Source organism: Canis lupus, chromosome 19, assembly GCF_011100685.1.
Source record: "Canis lupus familiaris isolate Mischka breed German Shepherd chromosome 19, alternate assembly UU_Cfam_GSD_1.0, whole genome shotgun sequence".
Taxonomy (NCBI): Eukaryota; Metazoa; Chordata; class Mammalia; order Carnivora; family Canidae; genus Canis; species Canis lupus.
Window position 1 is genome coordinate 38,545,906 of NC_049240.1, and position 27,197 is coordinate 38,573,102.

Consider the following 27,197-nt stretch of genomic DNA (forward strand, 5'->3'; position numbering starts at 1 on the left):
CATCTTCACTGCCTTAATACATTCGTCCCACACAGTCGAGGCCTTTATCTGCCACAGCAGAAGCTATCCTGTGTGATTGTCTTGACTAGTGGAGGTGCTGTGGGAGGAAACTTGGGGCCACTCTGACTGCCCATCTGCCCCAGCTTGCAATGAACTGGTGCTCCTTCTTAACTCTTACTGGTGTAGTGACAGTAAGGGAAGCACACCTAGAGCTGATCATCGTCACCTGTACTTCCAGTCCCGTGGCTGTCTTCCTGTATCCTCTCCTTTCCTCCTTCCCCAACTGAGGCTCTGTCTCATTTGTATCTCCTCCTCTACTGTTCCTGTAAATTTTTCTCAGGGCTTGTAAAGACTTAAAGGTCATGTGCCATGTAGCATAATAAAATGTGCGTCCATGGACTTTAAGTTAGGACATGGCCTGAGTTTCCTATAAGCTACTTTGGATTCTGAACACAAATTAAAAAATGGATGCATATCGGGATACCTGGGTGGCTCAGTGGTTGAGCAGCTGCCTTCAGCCCAGGGTGTGATCTGGGCCCTGGGATCAAGTCCCATATTGGGCTCCCTGCAGGGACCCTGTTTCTACCTCTGTCTGCATCTCTCTCTCTGTATCTCTCATGAATAAATAAAATCTTAGAAAAAAATGGATGTATACTTCAATTTCGGGGAGTTTCCATGTTGTATTTATTTGTACATCTAGGGCCCATTAGATCCCATAGATGTAGGTTGACCAGTGAGCCGATAAGTACAATAAAGTGTTATGTGGTAATATAAAGGCGGGCTCGGTGGGAGCACCACGATATGTCCTTGGGGAGCACTCAAGAAGGGGTTGTCTGCTGGCTTTGAACTGGTGGACTTGGGGGGTGGGATGTCAGAGTCTTCTCTTAGGCTTTGGGCATAATAAGCCAATTGTTTTTGACCTGTCCTTTCTATTGAGAAGCTTCTTTGCTTCCATATTCTTCTCTATCAGGGAACATCTGACTAGGGATGGTGGGGAGGGTTGGAGAAGAAAGAGTTTGCAGTCAGATGCCCCTTCGAACCCCCCGGAGGCCCCTCAGAAAAGAAGCCACTATCTTCTGCTGCACCCACTCAACCTATGACAGCTCCAGTCAGGGTGGAACAATTTTTATGATTTGTCTTCGGCTCCTTTTCTCCTTTTGCCTTCAGGGTGACCTGTGCTTGTCAGATCCCCCGAGGCGTGTGTTATTGTCGAGTGAGGTAACAGTTGCACAATGCTAATGAGAAAACCGAATGGTTGTTTGAAGTGGCCTTGGTGGCTGCCGGGCGCCAGCATCTTTATCGGCCTGACACACTGTTTGGGAGCCTCCATTCCCCGCGCCAAGTGCCTGTTGCCTTTTTTTTTTTTTTTTTTTTTAAAGTTGTTATTAGTAAGTATATAGTCACTACCCATCCCTCCAGAAGCTGCTGATTAACACTCAGGCTTAAACTGCTCCAGGCTAATATGTAGTTTGTTCTTTGTAATACAAGCTGCCGGCATTGGGTATGGTTGTTAAATTATTTCCCTTTCTATGATTATTAATAGTTGATTGATACTAATGAATACATGCAAACAGTTTGATAGCATTATTATTATTGTCATTACTGAATACCCTTGTAACCACATAACCCCGGACCTTGGAATTGCCAATGACTTGCATCTGTATGTTCCTCTTCTCTTCAATCCCCTACCTCCTGCCCCAGCAAGCAGTAGCCAGGATTTGAAGTTGATTGTGCTCTTGCTCTGCTTCTCCAGCCCTGTGGCTGACCCAGGGCTCAGTATCTGCACAGGAGTGCTGCTCTAGGTACCCACTGCTGGCTGCCAGCTTGTCGGGCCCAGCTCGCTTTTTTTCTTTCCTTTCTTTGAGGGTGGTAGGTGGGGACTGTCCTGGGATTTCCCCTACTTGTGAGATTAGCAACAGCATCTCAGAGATGACATTTGAGTCAAGACCTCCTAAAATCATTCTCAGTCCTGTAAGGCCCATCCCCCCCTTTTAAAGATTTTATTTATTTATTTGAGAGAGTGATACAGAGCAGGAATGGGGGGAGGGGCAGAGGGAGAGGGAGAAGAAGCAGGCTCCCCACTCAGCAGGGAGCCCACTAGGGACTTGATCCCAGGACCCTTGATCGTGACCTGAGCTGAAGGCAGATGCCTAATGACTGAGCCACTCAGGTGCCCTGTTGTTTCCTTTTATAACAATTTGTCTTGTAATGCTCTCTTTGACGTCCTGAATGCAGGCGGTAGATAATAGAACCTACTAGCACACACAAGTAAAAACAAAATTAGTGCCATTTCCTAACTAATATAAAAAAAGAAATGAAAGTAATGCATAATCAAATAGGTAGTTCATTATCTAAATGCTTGGGCCTGACTATACTAAGAAGACAAAATGAAGTAGTCAATTAGATCCCTAGACCTACTGATAAAATCACCTATAAATGTAACAACTCCAGACACAGGGTTGATTTGGTGACTCATATTCCAGAAGTAGTCATCAGTGATTCAATTTTTTTTAATGGTTCATAGCTTGTGGTAAAGTTTAGAACAAAATATAGTGTATTTTTGTTTCATCATACATGATAGTTGCATTCTGGGAAAATTTAGATTATGTTAAAACTGCAAAAAGTAGTTTGTCCTCATACCTTCTTATCTATTGGGTCCTGGTCACAATAGATCAGAACCTCTGGCTGTCTTCCTCATTTATAATGCAGATTCCTGGGCTCTGCCCCTGTTTTTTTCAGCAGGTATGGGGTGGAGCTCTGGAATCTACATTTTTGGGGAGCATCCCAGGTCATCCCCATGCAATTAGTGGGTCCGGGGACAAGCTTTGACTATTTGAGATTGTCCGTCTTTATTCACCTTGAGTGCTCTATGAGGGAAGTTCTAGGGAAAGGGGCCAGCTGGGGCTTGTTCATCTTAATATTTGTTAAGAACAGTCAGTCTTCCAAGTAAGCTATGGATCAGATTCGGGAGGCATGATCAGAATTTTGGTGAGTCTGTGAGATATGTTTCTCGCTCCATGATTCTTGCATTAAGAAAAGCATTTCCAAGAAGCTGTGGTGATGGAGGCATTAAAAAACCTAGAGTATCCAGGGTTCCTGGGAGGCATGCAAGTATGAGGAGGCCAGATGGCATCCTGGAAAAGAGTGTGTACAGATCTGGACTCTGTTGTGCAGCACTTTGGAACTTGTGGTCTTGGTCTTTGCTCCACCTCTTCACAGGGAGTGAGGGGACCTCTTTGACTCTCCAGGGCCCAAGGGACTTTGGGCGTATGGGACTCCCTTCCATTTATAATACAAAGAAATCGAAAAATACTGCATGTTGGAAATTACATTGTATAATTGCATCCAAGGTGAATTATATTCTTCTGATTTTAGAGGAATAAGAGCATTTTTGTGGCCCCCAAAAAGTTTTGTGGGCCTTAGGCACTGTGTATGCTGAGCCCTGTGGATGAGTTGACCTTGTGCCTTCCTGAACATGGATTTCTTCACCTGAAGAAATGAGGTAGTAGTCACTTTGCAGGTATGTTGTAGGCATTAGATATGGTATGAGCAAAACCCTCTAGCCTATTTACTACCTGGCCCAAATTGGAGCTGTTGTATACGGGCCAAGAGGAAACATTCAGTGTAAGAGTGAACCTTTGTACAGGCACTTAGAAAAGGATCAAGCTTGTCCTTGTGGTTAATTTTTCTTAATTAATCATGTTTACATGGAGATCCTTTTCCCTCCTAATCTTCCTTTTCATTCACGCCAGCACTCATTGCACATATCTTCGTGATTCCCACCATCTGTTGAGTTTGACACCCCTCCTACCTCTTTGGGAGGATCATGCGGTCACGTATGCATCTTTTAAGGGAGAGTGAATGGAGATACATTTGGTCTTACTACTGGTGGGAGGATTTTTTTTCATCCCGGTACTAGAAATTCTACTTTCCGCCTGACGGCTCTTGTTCTAAACCGTGTCTCTTCCTTCCCAGGCTGCTGACGTCAGCTCTCTGGAAGGTGAATTGAGAGACTCGAAAGAAAACTTGGGTGTTGGCAAGTGGCGTGGTACCCTGGGCTTACATGAGAACCTTGGTGAGCCAGAACCCGACGAAGGAACGGGAAGTAACATAAAATGGAACACTAGGGACCTAGCTAGCTGATAGAACAGGGCACACAGAAGGTGGGGAAGCCAGGAGGAGGGAGTGAGGATGAAGTGCAGGATCCCAGGACGGAGGGCTTGGTGCCTTCCTTTTGGAGCCCAGGAAATCATTATTCCTCAAAAACAAAGGTACTGACTAAAACAGTACCTTTTACGATAATCTGATACTGCTCTTGGGTTGTAAGTCCACTCAGCAGCTCATGAACAGGTATCTCCTGAGCTCTAGATAGGTGCCAGGCCCTGGGGGACACTGTGGCACAGAGAGGTCTGCCCTCAGCGAGCGTGTATGGTAATGGAAGAGAAACGCACGCTGCATCAGCAAACCAAGACCACTTCTGGTATTCCTACATGTTTGGAAAGTGTCAGAGTAGGTAGGGCAAAATGAAAGCCTGTGACTGCGGGGTTGCTCTCACTAGGCAAAGGTGAGACACGTTTGAGGGGGGGCTTCAGGGAGGGAAGGGGATGGTCATGGATGGATCTGATGGGAGGGCAGCAAGTTCAAAGGGCCTGGATCCAGGAGCATATTCCAGGAGATGACCGGTGGCAGCTGTGTGTGCCTGCTAGTACAGAGGGGGAGAGAGGAAGGAGAGGTTGGGCGCTGGTCACTGGCTAGATCTCATAGATCATGGTCCAGTGTGGAGTTTGAGTGCAGCTGAAAGCCCCTGGATAGTGTACACTTGGGAACATTATCTGATCTCTCCTTGGGAAAGATGACCAAGTGTCCTGCACAGGCTGGTGGGTGGGGAGAGTGAGCACAGCCAGGGCCTTGTTGCTGTGATCTGGGTGGGAGGTGAGGGTAGTGGGTTTGGGATTGACATGGCAGGGATGGTGGAAAACAGATTTAGGATAAATCTTTGAGGCAGAGCTGATGGAATTATGGATGGGTTAGATATGAAAGGTGGGATGGAATGGAGAGAATGTACAGGTGAAGACTAGGGTTTTAGCGCTGGGTACCAGTTACCGAGCTGATGTGTGCAGCTGTAGGAGATGAGCAGCTCTGCTTTGGGCCAGCTACGTTGCGGGTGTGCCTCCACATTCCAGTGGAGCTGACGAGCAAGCACTTGGATACTTGGATCTGGTGCTCACCCACGTTGAGGGGTCCAGGCTGGATATACGAATTTGATATCCTGGGACAGAGAGCACATACTAAAGGAGAGGAAGAGATCAGAGGTCTGAGGACAGAGCCTAGGGGGATCCTGACATGACAATTCTTGGAGAGCAGTCAGCCGGGGAATTACTGCAGTGCCTGGAGGGCAGATGAGTAAAAAGGAGCAGTTCTATAAATAGAAATACCTATAGATGACAGAAAACCAGCAGCATAACATCATTAATAGGTGCTTAAAACTATGATGTTCTGGCCCTGGAATGCTAGGAAAGCTACCTGAAGAGGCTCTTCCTAATTGAGGAATACGGTCCTGTAGAGTGTTACATTGTCTTGTATTTGTGGTAGGGCTTATTGGCTTTCTGAGCAAAGCCCTTTGACATTTATGGATGGAGTGTATTCATTATTATTAAGAGGAATTCCCTGGAATGAGTATCAGTTCTTTTTTTCCCCTAAGCTCTACTCTCTGAATTACCATACAGTTTATTTAAGGAGCTTGTGATTGGTGAGAGGAAAGAGGGAAGGGTGATTTCTGAAGCTTCTAATGACCACTTCCTGCCAAATCTTGGCATTCTTTTACATCTCATGGGGAAGAGGAGTGTCATCTGGAGAGACAAAGGACCCCCAGGACGCTGAAGTGAATAGTAGGCATGGGCTAGCTCCTTCTACTCAGGCAGGCCCTCTCTTGATCTGTAGCATGTTTGGGAGGAAGGAGGTGTATTAGTCTCCTATTGCTGCCGTAACAAATTACCACGCTTAGTGGCTTAAAACCACATAAATCGATGTTCTGGTTGTGGAGGTCACAGATCTGAAATGAGTCTGTAGCGGCCTGAATGACGCCTTCCAAAGATGTCAAGCTCTAACTCCTAGACCCTGTAAGTATTAACTGGATGGAAAGAGACTTTGCAGAGGAGCAAGTGAAGCCTCTTGAGATGAAATGAGTATCCTGGACTGTAAGGATGGACCCTCGATGGCATCACAGGTATCCTTACAACAGAGCAGCAGAGAGAGGAGGGCTGCAAAGAGACAGCACAGGGGGAGTGTGGCCACGGAGGCGGAGGGAAATTGCGGTGATGGAGTCAGGAGCCAGGGAATGCTAGCAGCCATCAGGAGCTGGGAGGGCAGGGACGCATTGTCCCCGCAGGCCTCTGGTGAGAGGTGGGGCCCTCCTGACACTTTGCTTCAACCCACTAATGGTGATTTAGGACCTCTGAACTCTAGAACTGAGAGAGAAACATTTCTGTTACATTAAGCCACTAGGTGTGTGGCAATTTATTAATAGCAGCAATGGGAAACTAGAGAGTCTCATGTGTTCTTTTCTGGAGGCCCTAGGGGAGAAAGTTATCTTGACTTTTCAAGCTTCTGGGGGCTCTTCCATTCCTTATCTCATGACCCCTTTTTATCTTCAAATCCAGTCTGTCTTGACACTTTTTGATTGATTGCTTGATCCTAAAACCTGGGATCGAACAGTTGACACTTTTGAGACATTGACTTTTGTGCTTCCTTCCTCCACATGTAAAGGCCCTTATGATTACAGGGGACCTACCTGGATAATCCAGTATAATCTTCTTAAGGTCATAGATTAGCAGGCTTAATTCCATATGCATCTCTAATTCTTCTTTGCCATGGGAGGCAATACATTCACAAGTTCTGGGGTCAGGACAGGGGAATTTGGGGGGGGGGAGCATTATTTGGCCTACCCAGGGGGTAGTTACTCAATGGTTGTATGTAAGGTGAAGAAATAGATCTTCCTGGGCAACCTGACTCACTCATCTGAGGTTACCTGGCATGTGTATCCTCCTCCTCCAAATACAGTAGCCGGCCAGACTTTGACATTTTGGCTTCCAGATTAGGCTTTCTGAAGGCACATGACAAAAACCCCATGATGATACTAACAGGTTAAAAAAAAAAAAAAAAAAAAAAAAAAAGTTGCCTTCCAGAGACACTGATCATTTGCTTCTGCTAGGCTCCAAAGTGATTTTAAGAGCCTAGCAATGAATGACCTTGGAAGGCCTTGGCCTTGTACAGTTGTCACTAAGCTCAGACACCAGGCTGCAATGAAATATATCATTTGTGCTTTGCTGTCTACTAACCCTTTCTGCCACCAAGCAGCTCTCCAGGGGTCACTGCCTGCAGGCTTGGCGAAATGACTTGCCACAGCTCAGGGAAGTTGTAAGGAGAGGGGCCAGCATTTTTTTTTTACTCTATTGCCTTGTTGCATTGTAGTCAAAACTCAATAAAGGTTCATGAATCTTAGCTGGACTGTGGGCACACCTTGTTTGAAGGTGAAAAGACCTTGTGTTCTATTTCTAAAAGATTTCGTCTTTGTCACATTGCCTTCTAACCCTATCAGTTTTGTTGCTGTCATTCTAGAAAGGCCTGCCTGGGGAAGATAAGTGAGGGATGGCCAGGAACACAGCAAGTCAGCACTTAGAAGCAGTGCTTTCTGAATCTTGGTTGATTTATTATTTTTTTTGAAGTGGACCATTATTTTCCAAACTCCAGCCAGTTTTTACCATGTCTGTGTTACCACCTGTTACTTAAAATACTTGTCTCCAAATTTATTTTAAGTCATTTATTTTTAAGTTTTCTCTCATTCTCATTGACAACCTGTATAAACTTAGGGATTTGGTGTACTTGTGCATGTTAAAATAAATACTTAACTATTAGAGTGTGTATTTATGTGTACCATAGTGTCAATGTACCATACCTGGAAAAAACTGTATTAGACCATGGTGACTTTCTCAAGAGCCCAGAGTCCAAGGAAATTAGTCTTTGAGGATCAAGTCATCAGCCAGACTTCTGTTTGCTTCAGCAGCAAAGAGGGTGGCTGGCTAGCCAGTTAAGAACTTTTCAAGTAGGGTACCTGTGAAGCAGGGAGTGGACATACCTTAATTCCCAGCAAGCAAAGGGTGCAGCTTCTTATGCTAGTATTTATAATATAAATAATGTGTATGTGTATATACAGGGAAACCTTCATCTTTACCTCCTTTGGGGATAAAGGGAAGGAAGAACTTACATTACTTTTATATGAAATGTTTAAGGAAATAGGATCAAAATAGAGCCTTCGCTGGAGCCATGGTAAGCCATGAAACTCAATATCCAAGGGATGTAAAATTTTAATAAACATAACTCTGTTTTTATTTGTTTTTTCTTGGCTGGGCTTTAAAAATATTTTATATGTTCTTTGTCTTAATAAAATAAAACATGTTCTTTGTTTTAATAAAACTTTATCTAACTCTCAGCCTCTGGTGAAAATAAAAGAACTAAATAACAAAGAGGACCAGTAAGGAAGGACCCCGTTGTTGGAATCAATGTCACTTTTTCCAGATGTCTTGAGAGCAGGGTTGCCTGGTGGTCACTGTTCCCTCAGCATGGAGGAAGCTACATCCATGGAAAGACCATGCTGCATCCTACTACCCTGTGTCACCAGAATTTACCTGTCTTCCTCTTTTTATTGCTTTGGGGTCCAGGGGTGGGAGGCATTGTGTATGGCTTCTTTGTATATCATCATAAAACACTTTAAAATGATTAACTTGATTCCTTAGCCTCATCTTGCCTAGCTTTGAGAGAACGTAAAATCAGATTTCTCTGGAATTTGGGAGCATCTCCAACTTCCTCAAAAATTAAGGACCTTTTTTTTGTTTTTTTTTTTTTTTTACCTAGGAAATTATGAACAAGACTTCAGATTTCCCATGTTAGCAGTCTGTTTCCCTCTTCCCCATCGTCTTTTCCAGAAATACTTCTTTATGATTCTATTGTAATCTATCAAACTACTATGTTTTAGGGAGCAGGAAGATGTCAGTAAGACCTTGAGATGTGTGTGTTGAGCGGTGGTGGTAAATGAACCTGCTGGAGTGCTGAGCTCCACGTGGCATAAATGCTGATTTGCTAAAGTGATGCTTGTGTAAAATATTTGACTCCTCTTCTTCTTGACATTGAGATACTGTTTTGCTCTTTGGAAGAGCTCTATCTGGACAAGCCTTTTGAATATTTGCATTTTATTTCCAGAGAGTCTTTGCTGCTGACTTGGGTAAAGGCATGACATTACATACCCCAATCACTTCATTTTCCTGGAGGAGAGAAAGGGAGCCAAGTGACAGGCTGGCAGCAAATTGGACTACTGGGCTGAAATCGCAGTGCGACAGATAGGTGGTTCAGAGATTGAAGTGCTGTTTTGTCTAATCAGATATTAGCCGGCTTTACAAAGGTTAAACACATCCAGGTAGTGAGACTTGGGAGTCTCTCCTTTTAAATCTTGCTTTCTGTGATGAGGAGGGTCATTGTCAGATGCTCTCAGGTCCCAATTGGGCCTTAAACCCCACCCTGGCCAACCTCACCTGTGATTCTATGATCCAGAGCTGCATCATGAAAACCAAGATGGAGCAATGGATGAGAACCTTAGAGTCTGTAAGAATTAAAGCTGGGAGCAAACCTGAGCCAATATTTCTACTTTAAAAAAGCAAACCAACAATAACAAATGAGGGGGATGCTCAAAGGGTGAAAGAATTTGCCCCAGGTTACACCACCAGCTGGTGCCTACTTTTTCCAGAGAAGGCAGCATCAGGAACCTTAGAGCCACCTAACAGCTGATCCACATTTTGATAGTCATTGAAGCAAAGTCACTTAACTAAGAAACTAGTGCCCCTGATTTTATTTTTAACTTTTTATTGATATCTAATGTACATGCAGAGAAGGACACCTGGCAGCTGTGTCGCCAGATGAAATTCTGCAGAGGGCACACACTCAACCTCACCATGCTCGTAGTCCGCACTTCCAAAGCTCTCTCATGCTCCTTTCTGGTCGCTACCCATCCAACCCAGCAGCCGCCGACCTGACCTTTAGCAGCACACATTACTTGGTCTGTGTTAGTGTTCTTTCTAAAAATGAACTCCTGCAGTGTGTCCTATTTCATGTTTCACTTCTGCTCTGTGTTGGTGAGATCCATCCATACTATTGTGTATAGTTGCAGTGGCCATTCTTTCTCCTTGTAGAGTATTCCACCGTGTGAATATGCACGTTTATTGATTCATATATTGACTTGTCGATCCATTCTGCCATAGGTGGGCATTTGGATGATTTCCATTTAGGGACAGTGCTTCTGAAAGCACTAGCATATTTCTCTCGGTGAGTGTAGGTCCACATTATAGTTGAGGATAGGCCTAACGGTGGAACATCTGGGTCACCATGGGTATGCATGTTCAGCTTTATGAGCTACTGGCAGTTTCCCTCAAAGGTTGTACCAGCTTGGACCTTGGCCAGCCGTGTTTGAGTGCCTTCCTCCCTTATATCCTCAGTGTACTTAGCATTTCCTGTCCTTTTCACCTTGGCCATGCTGGCGGGTCTGCATTGTTGTGATACTGGGATTTGGGATTTTTAAACTGACCCTTTACATTGGGTTCTGAAAGACTTGGTTGTGGGCTTTTGTTTTATGCTTACCGTGGACTTTGTAATCTTCACTGTTTTCAGACCGTGACCTTACAAAGGCATTATTATTTTAAGTTGCAAAAGAGGCTGATGCATTCTAACAGACTTCATGATCTTTCAGCTGTTCTGCAAGAGAGGCTTGTGGAGTTGGTGTCTTCGATGAAATAACGTGCTGCTCTCACCATATGTTTGGTCTGTTGCAGTGAAGATCAGAAATCAGGAACCAGGGCAGCAGTCAATGAGTTTAATTTAGTCTGGTTGAATTTGTTAGCATTGAACCTGGACACTTAAGATTCCTGCATAGGAGAGTCAGCAGGTGGAATGTGGTTAAGTCAGAAGCATGTGCACGTTGAGTTCCTGAGACTGGAACTCGATTTGCAGCTCTTGAGTAGGAAGACTGTTGCAGTCCCACATACATCCAGGATAGAGCAATTGCAAAGACAGAAAATGAAGATGAAGTGACTCAGAACCACTTGACACGTGAAAACACTACTACAGTGTTAGTTCTTTGTCCAGTTTTTTTGTTGTTGTTGTTGAGGCAGTTCCATGATCTAAAGAATTTACTTTGAAGATGCTGGACAAAAATTGAAGCTGGGCTGGGAAACAGTGCCAGTGTGTGAAGCATGCTGGAGAGACCCGGCTCCCCTTATGTAAGTGGGTAATGTGAATCATTTTCCGGCTATTTTCCTGAGAGTTTCACACCCAGCCTAGGAAGGTGATTCATGAAGACAGACTTGGCATTGTTTTTATGCTGCTCTAGCTGTTTCTGCTCTTCACCGAGGCACTGGCTCAGGTGTTCTGTGAAGGAGGGTGGTGGGGTGGGGGGCAAGGTGTCTGGAGATGTGATCCCTGAGCATGGTGGCCCTTGAGTTGACGGCTGGCTGAGTAGATTGGAACTCTGGGCTGCATAAGACAGGCATCTTGCTTTAGCACAGGGATGCTTTTGCCAGAAAATATAGCCACTGTGGACTTGGCAGAAGGTTGCCTTCAGTAGGATGATGGGATGATGCTGTTTCCTAGGACCCCTCTGACTTGTTTTCTCATTACCTACTCTGTGGATTGTGTTAGGAGGTTGTTAGCCCTTCTAGGAGGAGAAAAGTCCCTGGAGGTCGGTAGGATCCTCAGAGGCCCTGTGTCAACCATGCCCAGCATGGCATTGGGTAAAAGTTGAATGAATGTCTGTGTTTTTGGGATATGGCTTTCAGGACCTCGTTATTGCTGTTACTACAAATGTGATGTTTTATTAGGTGGAAGGGGATGAGTGTGCCTGAAGGGGGTGTGTGTGCTCGTGTGTGTACTGTAGTGTAGCAAGTGTGTTTTTGTAGCCAAAAGGAAGGTAAGGTGGGATGCCTGGGTGGCTCAGCGGTTGCTCAGGTCATGAACCTGGGGTCCTGGGATTGAGTCCCACAACAGGCTCCCCTCAGGGAGCCTGCTTCTCCCTCTGCCTATGTCTCTACCTCTCTCTGTGTCTCTTATGAATAAATAAATACGATCTTAACAACAACAACAACAAAAAGACGAAAGGAAGGAAAGGAACATTTTTTGAGCACTGATAGTTGCCCAGGACTGGGCCAAGCCTTTGGATTTTAATATTCTCTCATTCAGTCTTACTCAATACTCCATTTTCTGTATGTGAAACTGAGGCTTGCCAGGCTTCCTCATTTGCTAGACTTAGAGGTTTCTGGGAGAGCGGTGGGAAATCGGTGTGCCTAGTGGAAAACTGAGCTGACGGTTGCCCTCCAAAGGAAATTTGTTACGAAAGACACCGCTTTGGCCACCAATGCAGCAGGTACCCTCAGCAAGGACGTTTATTGAAGTGTTTTATTTCCAAAATTTGGTTGAGTTCGGGGGCTTCTGCATTATCATGGCTACAACCTGCCTTAGTTGAGAAAAATCGCTATGATTTTTTCATTTTTGAAGATAAGCCCTGGGCTTCCTGACCTGTTAGGGATTTCTGACTTCTCTAGTCAGCAAAGAATAAAGTTGGGTTCTTATCTAACCTCTTAGAGAGAGAAGAGGTCCACCAGAGTGAATTTGCTAAGTACAGAAGACCTCAAACATGTGGAGCACAAAACTAGGCATTTTGTTGACTGAAGGGGGGAAACATGGAGGATTAAAGGGAAAAAAAATGACTCAAAACATGGAAAAATGTGTTTAAACCTTCCCTGTTCACAAAAGGATTTCACCACCAGATACTGTTGGGCAGGAGCTGGTTCATAGGCAGGCTGTGTGCGTACAGAGAAGATGGACAGCATAGGCCATCAATACACACTTACTGTTACTGCTGGCTCCCAGGAAGAGTAATGGGAAGCACGTTCCTTTTTTTTTTTTTTTTAAGATTTTATTTAATTATTCACGAGACACACAGAGAGAGGCAGAGACATTGCAAAAGCAAGCTCTATGTGGGGAGCCCAATGCGGGACTCAATTATTCCAGGACCCCGGGATCCCACCCTGAGCCGAGGGCAGACCCTGAACCACCGAAGGGTCTCAAGGGAAGCAGGTTCTTTTTTATTTTTTTTATTTTATTTTTTTTTTTATTTATTTTTTTTTTTTTTGGGAAGCAGGTTCTTGATCATCCTTTTCCACTTCCTTTCCTCAAGAAAGCTTATCAAAATGAGCAGTGGTAGTGTTATCGATGAGGGCAATGATGAATACACACCAACTTCAAGTAAATCCCATGTACGATTCAGAAATAGTTTGTTCACAGAACAGGAGACTCACTGCCCTTCCTTACAGAGATGTCACTACCTATAAATTAGAATGTTCATTCATCATCATTTAGCTATTGCCACATGACACAAGCCACCCCAGCACTTAGTGGCTTGAAACAGGAAGCCTTTTATTGGTGTTCCTGGTTGTACAGTTGAGTGGTTCTTCTGGTTGCAGCTGGATTCACCCATATGACTAGATATCAGTCTTCTGGGCTTTGAGCTGGGCTTTCTCACATATCTGAGGGGTTGGCTGGCTGAGTCTGGTCTTGGATGGTGTCCACTGGGACAGATGGAGTGCCTTCCACATGTGGTCTGCCCTCTTGCAACAGATGAGCCCAAGTCATTTTTGTGGTTTTTAAGGGGGTGAGCAGAACTATGCAATGATGCCTTGGTTCAGAACTGATATACCTTGACTTGTGGTGCATTTTATCAGTCAAAGCAAGGTGCAAGACCAGGCCAGATGCAGAGGGTAAGGCTAGCAATTCTTCTTGACGGGCGCTATTGCAGACTCTCATTGCAGGGTGCATGGGTCCAGGGAGTCCCATGATTGAGGCCATCAGTGCAATCAGTCTGCCACATTCATCCTTTCATTTATTCATCCCATAATCCTTGGGGTTCCTCAACAGTCCTTTGTTCTCCTGTTCCATTCTTTGTTAAAAGTCAGGAGAGATTCTGTACCATTTACTGTACATAGTCTCTAAGGAAGCCACTGAGTTGAGTCTCTAAGGTCCAACCAGAGGGATGGGAGAGCTGGACAAGAAGGTGGCCAAGAGTGAGAGAATGGGAGTAATCCCGGGGCTCTGTATCCAAAATGGGCTGTGAACCTAAAGGAAGGAGTGTTAAGTCTGTGAGTGGGGAGCAGCTTCCCAGAAGAGGAACGAAGTCACCCAGGAACTGGGAGCGGGAGAGGATTGAAGAGAAGGGCGGAAAGAGGGTGTACAGCAGGTAGAACAGTGCCAGGGTGGGGGTTGGAGGCAAAAGGACCTTAGGAGCTGCTTCTGGAATGCTCGGTTTACTGGAAGGGTGGGAGTGGCAGGAGTTGTGGTCAGAAGAGTGTCCTTGGGCCAAGTTAGAAAAGCCTGTCATCAGGGGCTCAGACATAATTGATGGGCAGAAGGCAGCCGGTAGCAAGTTTTTTTATTTCTCCCCATTGCGGTGACTCATGTACCCAATGTAAGGAAGGAACAGACAGTATGATTATTGTACCCTGGTGCTCTTTCCTCATCAAAAGGAAGGCACGACAGCATAGTTCTGTGGATTCCAGATCGTGTGCTGTGGCGCTCTGGTGGGGGGATCACAGGGAAGTCACAGGGATGCCATGGGCTATCACCAAGTTGTGAGCAAAACACAGCTCCATCTGCCAGACGTCACTTAACTATTACTGTGAAGTTGTTTGGACCTAACTACCCAGGAAATGGAGCTTTTACTATTTCTTTTGCTCCTAGAGGTATAATGGGGGGGAAAAAAAACTGCATCACAAACAGCACTATAAAGCGACAAAGCTTGAGTCTGGGAGGCTCTGGTGAAGTTGGCCAGAGAACTTGGTTGGAATCTTGCCCTGTCCTGTTATCAAAGATGTGACGGGCGGTGTGTGACTTTCTCTGACCTGTTTCCTCATCTGCGAAGAGTGGAGATGGCACTCCCTCCCACCCTGTCCCCTCACCAGGTCATTTGAGAGGAATAAATGAGTTCATATAAGGAAAGGGCTTTATTTTTATTTTTATTTTTAAAGATTTTTTATTTAATTATTCATGAGAGACAGAGAGAGAGAGAGGCAGAGACACAGGCAGAGGGAGAAGCAGGCTCCATGCAGGGAGCCCGACATGGGACTTGATCCCGGGTCCCCAGGATCACACCCTGAGCTAAAGGCAGGCGCCAAACCACTGAGCCCCCCGGGCTGCCCAAGGAAAGGGCTTTAAAGGGAGCCTGGCATGCTGTCCGCGCTCGGCTGGCAGCGGCCTTATTACCCTGGATGGTTCGGCCTTGCCCGGCAGCTGGGCGCTCGCCAGGCCAGTTGTCTGTCTGCGAGGCCCCGAAATACAGCGCAGGTACCCCTGTGGGGACAGGAGGGCGAGTAGGGAAGCTCAGCAGCCTTGAGCAGCGGCGAGGACTGGCTATTCCTGCATGTGATCGGAGCCCGAGGGGACACTGCCACACCTCGTGTCCTCATCCACGGGATCCCCGCAGCCTCTCGTTGCAGGAAACTTTGTTTCAAGCACAGCTCTGGTGTCACGTGCTGCGCTCAGGCCGTGCATTCAAATTCTGGCCCTTTCCGTGCGCCGCCCCTGCTCTGGCCCAAGCCAAATAACCTGTCTCTACAGAAAAAGGCTCAGCTGATGGGAATGAGAGGTGAGGCCTCTACTTTGTCACCTCGTGCATTAAAGGACGGGGCAGGATGGCCTGATGGGGCGGGGGCATGGGCAGGTGGGGAGGTTCTCCCACAAGTGCCCTCAAATCCTCTCTGCAGGCCGGTGGGCTTCTGTTCATAGGGAGAAGCTGGTTGTGGTGGCTCAGTGTCCCCCACTTCCAGTTGGTCTCCTCTCTTTTTCCGAAGAGGGCTTCAGGGTGCAGTGGGGTACAGTGCTTGCTCTGAGTGTGCATGCGTTTGCTGGTACCTCTCTGTGTGCCCGCGGGGGCGCGTGCAAGGGGGCCCATGGGTGCTGCTGCGTTTGGGATCTGCCCAGGCACCCCCCTCATCCCCCTCTCTCCAGCAGCCCGTCAGTCTCCTTTTGTCCAGGGAACATTTTTTTTTTCCATTTTTCATCCCACAAACGTCACTCTGCTCCTGTCCCTGACTTGTAGCCGGGAGTTGGCTGCGGCCTCATTTCTCATTCTGGTCCTGTTCCTTTAGGAATCTGCCAAACCTCTTCTGCATTTGTTTTTCACCTCAGCACTCTCTTCTGTCAGCAGTTCAGTGAGCCCTTTCCAAGCTCATTTTTCCCCATTTGCTTCTTAATTAGTTTTCCCCTCCTGCCTCTCCTCTCCATGCCTCCATCCTGCCACCCTTCCAGTCCATGTCTCACGATTTCTGGCCCGCTGTTAAGAAAATGTGGGTCGGAGCAATGTCAGTCACGGTTATTGTTTCCAGGCATGTGGCTTTGTCTTGAAATTTTCAGTTGTATTCGTTTGTCATCTTGCTCTGGAATAAGGCCTGCGACCTGGGTGCAGGCATTGCATTGACCTGCGATGGTGGTGAGTTTGCGGAGGCAGGGACTTGGTCTCTCCCTGTGGAGCATTTGTGGGAAAGGATTTGCATTTTAAAAATAAAGTGCTCTGAGTAAGTGTTAACCTGTATCTTTAAGTCTTTCTGAAGCCAGGAAGCCAGGCTTTGTTTTATAGATGCAGGCACAGTCTCTGAAACTCCTGAAATGTTAAATAACCATTAGTGTTTGTGTGTGTGTGTGTGTGTGTGTGTGTGTGTTTGTTTTTGGTTTTTTTTTTTTGGTGGCGGGGAGAGTGCTCATAGCTTTTATCAGATTCCCATAGGAGCCTGCAGCCTCCAAATATTGGGACACCCTGCCTGGGTAATTTAGAAAGCCTAAAGAGGTTGGAAATTATAATACGTGATCTGGAAGCAAAGGATAGAGGTCAAAGGAGCACATAAGAAAAACATGTTTCGAGGGCAGATGAAGCCCTTCTTGGGGCACCTGGCAGTGCACGTGTCCAGGACCCCAAACTGTGATATCTATACAAAGAGTGGTAGTAAAGGAGGTTGAGATTGGTTTTTGAAAGGCCCCATGCCCCCCCCTCCCCCAACGCCGTACTGATCATTACCCCTTAGGGTTGACTTGTGATAGACTGTTAGAGGTTAAGTGGAATAAAACAAAAAGGTGGTTGCCCTAGGAATTTCCATTGTGCAGCACACCACACCAAGCTCTGTCCTCTGTGGCAAGTTAGCTCGGCCCCTCAGGTGCACCGTGTAGCTGCAAGGAACAAAGATGGTCATGGTCCTTTCCGGAGCTCCTAGGTCTTTGCTACTCAAAGGGGCTGCACCCAGCAGCCACATTAGCAGTAGCTGGGATCTCTATTAGATAAGCAGACTCAGAGGCCTGCTGATTCACAGTCCGTGGAATAACCAGATTCCCAGGCGATTCATAGGTACAGTCAAGTTCAAGGACAAAATTCTAGTGCAGCCTGTTTCTTGGGCGGCAGTCAGAGCTCTCTGAAGCATCGTGTCCTGGGCATGTCCTGTCAGTGCTTCTGATGAAGTTCTGATTTCCTGTTATTTTTACAAGGAATTTCCATTCCAAGCAATTTAGATACATATCTTTAGGCCTGAATATGATTCTGTACCTTTCGGATTTGTACCCTTTTGCAAATGTTCACAGGCAAATGCATAGATCAGAGTAATCCTTTTTTTTTTTTTTTTTTTTTTTTTTGACTATCCACTTGACATATAGGGATAGAAAGATACCATCATACCCGCCATATGCAATCACCATAGAAGGTGCGGAGGAGTCAAGCAATAAGAAACTGGTGCTGCCTTTGAGAAAGAAGTCTGGTCCCTGGAGATAAGCACAGAGAAGGGTAATTTCATCTCATTGTATTGTATCTTGGGCTGGCATACGGGACCAGGGAGAAGAGCAGGTGGTTCTTTGCCTATGCTGAGGTGTCACTATACACTGTATATACAGTGTATCAATATACACTGATAGGTATGGCATGAAGACATTTTTAGGCCTTTACCAGACTTCTGACCTCTTCAGGGAGCTGTCCTCCCTCATGCCTTTTCAAACCTTAAGTGACTAGCACCTTTTGTGTGTTCAAGTAAGTAGTTCGAGTAGTCATTTGTTTGGTTACCAGCCTACTGATATGTAGCCTGAGAGAGAGCATTGAGTACTTGTTCCGCTGCTTTGCCCCTTGGCTAAGAATCCCTGCTTCCCAGGAAGGGGAATGACTTCCCCTGTGAAGACTTCATGTCCTCGTGATCTCCATTTGAAGGCATGTTACATTTAAATTTAACGCTTTTCCTTCCTTCCGAATTGCCTAGCCGCAGCTTTGTCACTGATCCCTGTAGCAGAATTAGCCCCATTTGAAGATGGAGGAGGTGGATTTTGGCTCTCTCCATGCAAGGTTGTTAGGAGTTTTTCAGGAGGGAGAAACAATGATCCTACAATACATTTACTTTCTGTTGACAGGTATGGAACAAAAACTAGCTGGGAAATGAGAGTGTTTGTATCAGCCTATTGTGCTATACACACACACACACACACACACGCACATATACATATATGTGGCAAAATATATATATAAATATATACATATACATTTATAAAATATAAATGTACAAATATATATATTTATATATGTACAAATGTGTGTGTGTGTGTGTATATATATATATATATATATTTTTTTTTTTTTTTTTTTTTTTTTTAGTAGAATCTCCTTTTCTATACCCTAACTTGGTTTTCCACACTCTTTTGCTTGGAAGTCAAATTTGGAATCAAATTCTGTAATCATTTACTTGCTGGGTATGCTTTGGAAGTATAGTTAGCTAACTCTCTGAACCTCATAGGTAAAGTGGGGGAGCAAATATTGAAAAATGATAATTAAGGATGAAATGAGATGGTGTATGCAGAGGGTCTAGTAAAATTTATGCAATCACTAGTTTGATACTGAGTGCTAATATTTAGCGGGCATAGTTGCTGAAACCGTGTGCTCATCACCATGTTGAAATCTACCCCGAAGGAAAGCAGCAAACATGACCTGCCCTTGGGATCTTACAGTGCTTTACTGTATGAGTGAACTAAAATGTGAGACAAGGAACACAGATGTGTAAAGCAGCCTGCATTAGCTTCCATGGAAGATTGGAGAACCATGCCCCAATTACTCAGTTCCTGCCAAGGGCCCCTCACAGGAAGGAGTTCAGTGTTAGCGGCAGTCCCATTTGTCAGGAGATGTTAGAAACCCAGATTTTTATGTGAAATCTTGTTTTTCACATGTTGGTAACTAATTAAAAAAGTCTTCCTGACCTGACTTCTAGTCTAGCACCAAACAACAAGAGTGTATCCTTATCAATACAAGTATTTTTGATGCTCTGCCCTCTTTGATTCATTGCTTCACCACAAAGTATAGCCCTGATCTTCCACCCACCTTCCATTCCATCCTTTCTCCCACCACAAGGACACACACCCAGGGTCTGGATCTCAGAGCCTTGTCTCTACTTTCCATGTAAATCATGGGTTGCAACAGTAAAAGACTTCACCATGGGTAGTCCTTGTCTATGAAACAAAACAGTTTAAAAGCTGGATTGAGTTCTAGGTATGGTCTTTTTACTATTCTGTTTTAGTCACTGTTTGTGCTCAAACCCAAAAATTAAAACCTGAAATGGTGAATTTTAGAGACAAGCTCTTCTTGGCAGGACTTGCACTTATATCCGTTCCCTGCGAGATGTAGCATTTATGAATCCTCAAGTTCTGAGCTACCAGTTTTGCCTAACACAAATAAAAATCGCACCTCTCAAAAAACATTGGCACCAGCCATTTGGTTAGTAGGATGTTTTTGATAGGCTACGTCCTGGAAAAGCTCAACTGTAATACCTCCTTACCTTTGAATTTCACTTTATGGTTTCTGGGGTGAACCGGGCAGGGAGGGCTTCCTAAACAAGACAAGGCTATTGGTGTGCTCTAGGATCCTAACTATGATTTTCTGCAGCATCTCATGCGGCCTCAGACTGTTTTTGGTTCATGATGGGTGGGAACTGCATGTTCTTTGGTCAGTCCATGGGCTCTGGAGTGGCAGCTGCTGGTGTTAACAGGTTGTCTTGGAAATGGCTGTGGAGCATCACAAGTGGGAGGGAACCATGTTTCTTTGACCTAGACTAGGCCCTGTCATTGACTTTCACTCACCGGCCACCCATTAGAGAGATGAAGCCCCGCCTGGCTTAAAGGCTCCAGGCAGGGAAGAAATGGATCTGGAAAATACCAGGCTCATGGTGGTGATTTCCAAGTGAGAATAACAGCACAAAATTGGAAGGATTTATACAGCGAGAGTAATCTTTCTGATGAAAGAGGAAAGGTCGGGGATATTTTAGTCATGGTTTCAGGGCATAATAATGAGAATGGTACAGAATTAGTATGGGATCAGTCCCAGAAGTAGCACTTGCTGTTATAATATAATATAGTGTGTGTGTGTGTGTGTGTGTGTGTGTGAGAGAGAGAGAGAGAGAGATTTTGTGTGTTTTTAGGAGGGTAGGGAAAGAAGAGCTGTGAAGCGGAAGGGCATTACTTTGAAGGGAGGTGGAGAAAGAGTCTCAGTATTACAGGGTCAGCCCTTGGCCCATTGCAGGGTACAGAAGGCCCCAGTTAGAATCATTGTTTTCACTGGTGGTAAAAGCTGCGTGAAGTCATTTAGCCAGAGGGTAATACACAAGTGCCTTTTCCTAGTTATATATCTGCCATTTCCCAAATGTATTTGAGAAATGTGTCATTATTGATCTGTGGCCCCTCAACTTGGTCCCTCTTGTCTGCTCTGTGAAACTTGATCTGGGTCCCTTAAATATTTTTCCTTTATAGGTGGCACAGTGTTAAGCTTTGCCAGTAGAGGGTGGGGGTTTTCCTGCCTCATTCTGCTTTCGGGGAGGGCTCTTCCAATGGCTTGTGACAGCCAAGAGCACATGGTGGCCAGCAGCCTTCCCTGCATGCCCTGTGCAATTTTGTAGCAGAGTGCCTCTGCTGAAATTTCTGTTAGTAGCTTTCTTGGTACCCTAGAGGACACATCTCTGGATTTGGCCACCTGACAGCATAGTGGCTTCTGTGTTATATAGCAAGTCATAGCTGTACCCTTTCCTAGAAAATCAAGATCTCTACCCTGGGGTGGTGCCTCCCCCTTATGTGTTCTATCTCATGCCCAGTTAGTAGCTGGTCCTCCTATATGTTTTAGAGTTCCTTGCATTATACTAGTCAGTCTCTTGTCACCCCAAGCCCCGGTGGGAGTTCAGAATTGTTTATATTAAGAGTTTAGTGGTCAATTTTCTTGTTCATTTACTCTGTGATTTTCATCGTCTGATGGGACTCTTGAGTGATATAACACACCCTGGAAAAAAAAAAAGTATTCTCAGGAAACATTGTGAAAGATGCTGAAATAGGTAAAAAAGATGTAGTATCTAGTGCACTCTCTCGGGTTATCTGTGCCTTTCATTTTCTTTGAACTGTTTTTAGTTTGGCAAGTTATAGAAAAGCAGCTTTTTGGCAAGTGATCGTAATGGAAATGATTCTTGTTCATAGAAATTCAAATTAATTTTGTGCAGTGGAGGTACTATTGATTCCTACTCCCAAGGAACCAGTTTCATATGAACAAATTTATTTCAACTTTCCTGATTGCCTGTGTATGTGTGTGTTCTTTGTATTCTTTTGAATCCCTTGTAATACCCTTCTGGTTCCCTCTCAATTAATGAGCTAAATAAAATCTTTGATGGATGTTCATTTCATATTTGTAAGAGTCATGGTTTTATCTTTAAAAAGAATCTTATGACAGTATGATGTATTAAGGAGCTCATGAGATATGCCCACTTAGATTTTAAAAATACCACAGAAAATGGTGATCAGAATTGCTAAAAAAAAACTTACTTAAATGCATTTTAATGTCTTAAAACTGGACAGAAATGAAGAAATAAAATCATTTATAAAGAACCAGGTTTTGAAATGGAAGATAAGATTCATAACATACCCATAGAATGAGAGCATTTACAAATTACATATCTGATAGAGAACTTGTATTTTTTTTTTAAAAAAAGATTTTGTTTATTTATTCATGAGAGACAGAGGCAAAGGGAGAAACAGGCTTCCTATGGGGAGCTAGATGTGGACTTGATCCCAGGACTCTGGAATCACGCCCTGAGCCAAAGCCAGATGCTCAACCACTAAGCCACCCAGGCATCCCTAATAAGGAACTTGTATTAAGAATATATTAAAAACTCTTACAACTCAGTGATAAAAAGAAAAGCAATGCAATTTATAAATGGGCAAATAATCCGAATAGATAATTACCCCCAAAGAAACACAAATAGTCAATTAGCACATGAAAAGATACTCACCATCATTAGTCATGGGGGTGTGCAAATCAACACAAGAGTGAGATACCTCTTTACACCCATGAGGATGACTGGGTTAAGAAATATAATATAGTAATAACAATAACAGGTGTTGGTGAGGGTGTGGAGAAAGGAGAACCTTCATACACCAAGGGTGGGAATGCAGAATGGTGCATCCTCTGTAGAAAGCATTTTCACAGTTCTTTAAAAGGTTAAATTTGGAGTTCCCTTATGACCTAGCAGTCCTCCCCCAGGTATAAAAACAAGAGAAATGAAAATCTGTTCATACAAAAAGTTGGCCTGGAATATTGATACAGTATCTTCATTCATAATAGCCATCATCTGATGAATAAACAAGATGTGATCTATCTGTATGGGGGACTAGGCAGAATGAAGTACCCATCCATGCTAGAAAAAGGATGAATATAAAAAGCCTGATGCTAAGTGAGAGAAGCCAGTCACAGAAGACCACGTGTTTTGTGATTCCATTTGTAGGAAATGTCCACAATAGAAACACTTAGAGACAAACAGTAGGATAGTGGTTGCCTATGGCTTGGGATGAGCATGGAGGGGGTTCAAGGGGTAATAACTAAAGGCTGTGGGGTTTCTTTTGGGGTGATGGAAATGATCTAAAACTGTTGTGATAATTGTACAATTCTGTGAATATACTAAAAACTGGTAAACTGTACCCTTTGGGTGAGTTGTATGTGAATTATATCTCAGTAAAGCTGTTACCAAAAAAAAAAAAAAAAAAAAAAAAAAAGATAATCATCAAATAAACCACATTCCTTAGTGGGGGTGGTGGTGGTGGTAAATGCTGCTTGTGCACAAACTGACAAATCTCTTGTCCTCATGTCAGAAGATCTGCCTACCTTTTCTTTTTTGAGGTCCTCCCCTGTAGAACTCTTCTTTTTAACTAGGGGCACCATTCTTTCAGTGGAGATTATTGCAAAGTGAAATGAACAGCTGCATGATTGCTTGATAGGTGTTCTTTCCACCCTCTACAGCATCCATGGGGAGTACCTTGGAGAACTGGTGGTTTATCTGAACTGTTATTTTTCCTGTTTTTCTATCACTACTTGAGTGTTTAATGTTTTATTTTAGATCTTTTTTCTCTCAGGATCTTGTGGTAGTGGCAGCTGAAGGAATCTAAATTTAAAATTGTCTTAAGTTATGAGTGATACAGAGGCAAAAATGGCATCTAGAGCTTTGATCGACAAAAACAAAGAAAACCAATGGCCTAGAACAATGAACCACAGTAACAATACAGAATGTATTGGGAATAAATAGGAAGTCTTGCACCTAGGTTCAAAATAATTAGTTTTACTAACCCAGAATGATATAACCTGACTTGATGACAATTCCAATGATAAATAAAGCCATGTTGATTTTTCACCAGGGTGTAGTGAGTGAGGAAGGAGGTTGAATAAGAGCCAACAATTACTATGGGTTTCAGAAAACTCAGTTTTGTTCACACTCCAGGTCAACCACTTACTAATGAAGGGTCTAGGGCGGGCTGCTTAACCTTGGTGCATCTCCATTTTCTCACCCTGTAAGATGGGATAATAGTATTGACCATAAAGGATAATTTGAGATGATAAGCCAGGATAATATTTGTGAAGCCTTAAAGCTGTACGTAGCTTTAGTAGGTACTAAATGATGAGGGTGGAGATGATAGAAATGTTATAGAAGTAAGGAGTCCAGACTAAGAGAGGTGACAGTGCCAGTACTTCGCAAGACTCAAATCCCCTTGGGAACACTGGGATCTGGTAACTAGGATCATCGACTTAAAGAGGGTGTTGGTAGAGGGTGGCCCTCATCGGGAAGGGACTGGGAGTTGTGAATGCAGTTTAAGCAAATAATTATTATTTTTCATAGCAAAGAACTTTTGTGTGATGGGGATGAAAACTTCACACTAGGGCTTGCCAGAAGTGACTGTCTGGGTTAGCGCAGAAGATAGGGGCTGTGCACTGTAGTAGTGTCTCAGTCTTATGTTCCTCATTTACAAAATGGATATTACACTGGCTGTGAGGATTAAGATTTACATAAAGCACTTAGCTCAAGAAATGGTCCTTATATAGCATCATCAATAACATAATCAGAGAAATAAGACAAACACAAAAGCAACTATGACATAGACATTTAATAAATGTCATAAGGGAGCTACTCAGTGCTCTGAGATTTGGCAGAGGGAGGGATCCTGTGCTTTGACGGCTTGAGGAGGCAGTGTTTTATTTGGAAGTGCCCTTTCAGACTATGAAGATTGGGGTGGAAAATGGAGAGCATGGTAGAGGCTGATCTCTGATCACAGTGATTTTGTAGAAGGAAACCTTCTGGAGAAGGGAGTAGGGACTTACTGTTTCTCCATTCCCTTCTACCTCATGGTAGTTAATTCTAGGAATATTCCTTTGTTGAAGGGGTTCCTAGAGTTTTAGTTCTCTTCCTTGAAGAAATGCTTTTTTTTTTTTTTTTTTTAGAAAGAGAGAGAACATGAGGAGGGAAGAGGGGCACAAGGGGATGGAAAGAGAGAGAATCCAAAGCAGGCTTCATACTCAGCTTAGAGCCTGATGTGGGGCTGGATCTCAGGACCCTGAGATCATGACCCGAGCCAAAATCAAGAGTTGGACATTTAATCGGACTGAGCCACCCAGGTGACCCAAGAAATGCATTTATAAGTGAAACTTGAGCTGTGGCAGTCCACCTGGGAAGTGTTTGCATAGGACCTTCTTTCTGTTCCCCAGTAACCTAGACTCCTACCACTAAGAAAAAATGTGAAAATATTTGTTGTAGGGTGTTCAGTTTTGAGGGAAAAAAATCTCTTTAAATCCGATTCCTTTTGTGGCAGTTAGTTCCTTTTACAGGAATGCTAGAATCGAAGAACCTCTAGATCCTGTGGGGAGTCTCAATTGGGTAGCCTTTTTCTAGCTGGATTTCTGTGGGGTCAAATGACTGGATATGTGGTTGGAGGTGAGAATGAACAGACCAGGGCCAAGTGGCTGCTGTGGCAGGCAGTGGCCACCCTTGTGACCTGCTGTGCTGAGTTGCACATCTTCAGGTACTGTATGCCCAATCTGATGAGGAAGGGGGGATTTCTCCACTCAAGGAAGAAGACTGTCCTGTCAGCAATGTATCATAGAGTACTGTTGCCCTGTAGAACCTTCAGGCAGGTTTCTTCATCTGCCCCCGCAGACCGGCTCCTCCCCTTTCCTGTCTTGGTGAATGACACACTACTTTGCCTCAGCTGCCCCAGCTGTAGGGCTCTCAGTCATCCAAGCTGCCTCCTCCCCCCATCCCTCCACTGGCCATTGTCTGTTGTCCTGCTGATTTGACCTCTTAAATGTTTCTGGCTCCTGGTCTCTACCTAGTATGACTGCCAGTACCCTGCTGAGACCTTTATCTGACTCATTTGTCACCCAGAGTTGCAAGAGCCGCCTCCCTGCACTCCTGGGCTCCAGCCATGTCTTTCTTCAAGTTCTCTACATGGCAGCCAAGATCAAATATGGAGTTCTCTCCATTTTGTTGTGGTTCTCATTGAACAGGGAAGGTTTTTCAGAATCCTCTGGAGACCCTTTTCAAAGTATTTAGGTATATGTCCCATGCTAGACCCATAGGTAGAAGGGGAGCACAGAGAAGGGGGTTTGGGATTCTGACATGAAAAAATCTTCCCCAATATGTAAATAGGCAATAATTAATGCTTAAAAAAAAAAAACCTTTATTTTGAAATAATTATTTCATGAGAAGTTGTAAAAAGAGGACAGAGTGTCCCGTGAACCCAGCTTCCCCCAGTGGTGTCATCTTACATCGTCTAGTACAGTATTAAAACCCGGAAATCAGCAAGGAGATTTTACTGTTGAGTAGACTACAGACATAAGTAATGCATCTTAACGCCTCTCTCTCTTGCCAGGTTAGAGTGTCACACTTCCTGTTACATGAACTATTGGATTATTTCTTGACTTCACCGGGATGCATTTTAATTTAGGAACGGCATGGATGGACTTGATTCTGGGAGTGGTGGCGGTGTGAGTAAGATTTTGACAGCTACCACTTGTTTATCCTTATAAAGTGGATTATATCCCAAAGAGCTTGCCAAGAATAAATTTGAGCAGTGTAATTCTATCTAGTGACCTAAGGTCATAACTTTTCTTATGTGAAAAGTCGAACTGCCACAACAGGTTTTAGGCTAGAAGAATAGTACGGACATTTATTCTTCTTGAATCTAAGATGCAGTTAGCTTAAAATTATGTCCGCATGAATTGTTTCCCAGGCATGTGTAAATCTTGCTTTGTTTTATCTTGTTTAGATTGTAAAACATAAGGGCGCAGGGCTTATTTTATTGTTGTTGTGGTTTTTTTTTTTTTAAGTCGTGTTTTGGTCATAATTCTAAAATACAGTGCTTCCCGGTGTGTGGCTCTATGCAGTGAATCATAAAAGTGTAGTTTTGCCGTGAGAGATGGAATATTCTTATGGGTTGTTATGAATTCAGTGGACGTCAGACTTTTAGGTGCTCACCAAGGAGATTCTTTGAAGTAGCTATCTTTACCAATACTGGGAATCTGTTCTGGTGACCGAGTTCAGCTCGGCCTCCTCATCAGAACCGATGGACGAGATAGAAGAATCCTTTGTATCCGCTTTGGTGATATTTTGCTGACACTTGCCTGCATCTTTTGTGTTTCACACAAATGTGCTCATGTCTTCTGAGAAAGGGAACTGAAGAGCGATAGGAAAACCACTATGTGCCTCAGAATAAAACTGGGTCAGGGAAGGCAGATAGAGGGTCTT

At 44.2% G+C, this 27,197-nt stretch overlaps 1 protein-coding gene across 6 annotated transcripts in view; it reads left to right on the forward strand.

Annotated features, from left to right (window-relative positions):
* The window catches only part of MGAT5 (alpha-1,6-mannosylglycoprotein 6-beta-N-acetylglucosaminyltransferase), a 338,877-nt gene that overhangs the window by 73,696 nt on the left and 237,984 nt on the right, over positions 1-27,197 (forward strand). The window contains exon 1 of one of the 6 annotated variants that reach the window (XM_038565053.1): positions 3,998-4,075. The exons of 2 other annotated variants lie outside the window; for them this stretch is intronic. The gene's annotated coding sequence lies outside the window, so the exon portion shown is untranslated. Of the gene's footprint in view, positions 1-3,997; positions 4,076-17,784; positions 17,912-27,197 lie in introns of those variants that run through there. 3 more of the 6 variants (XM_038565054.1, XM_038565051.1, XM_038565052.1) reach the window with 3 other exon arrangements.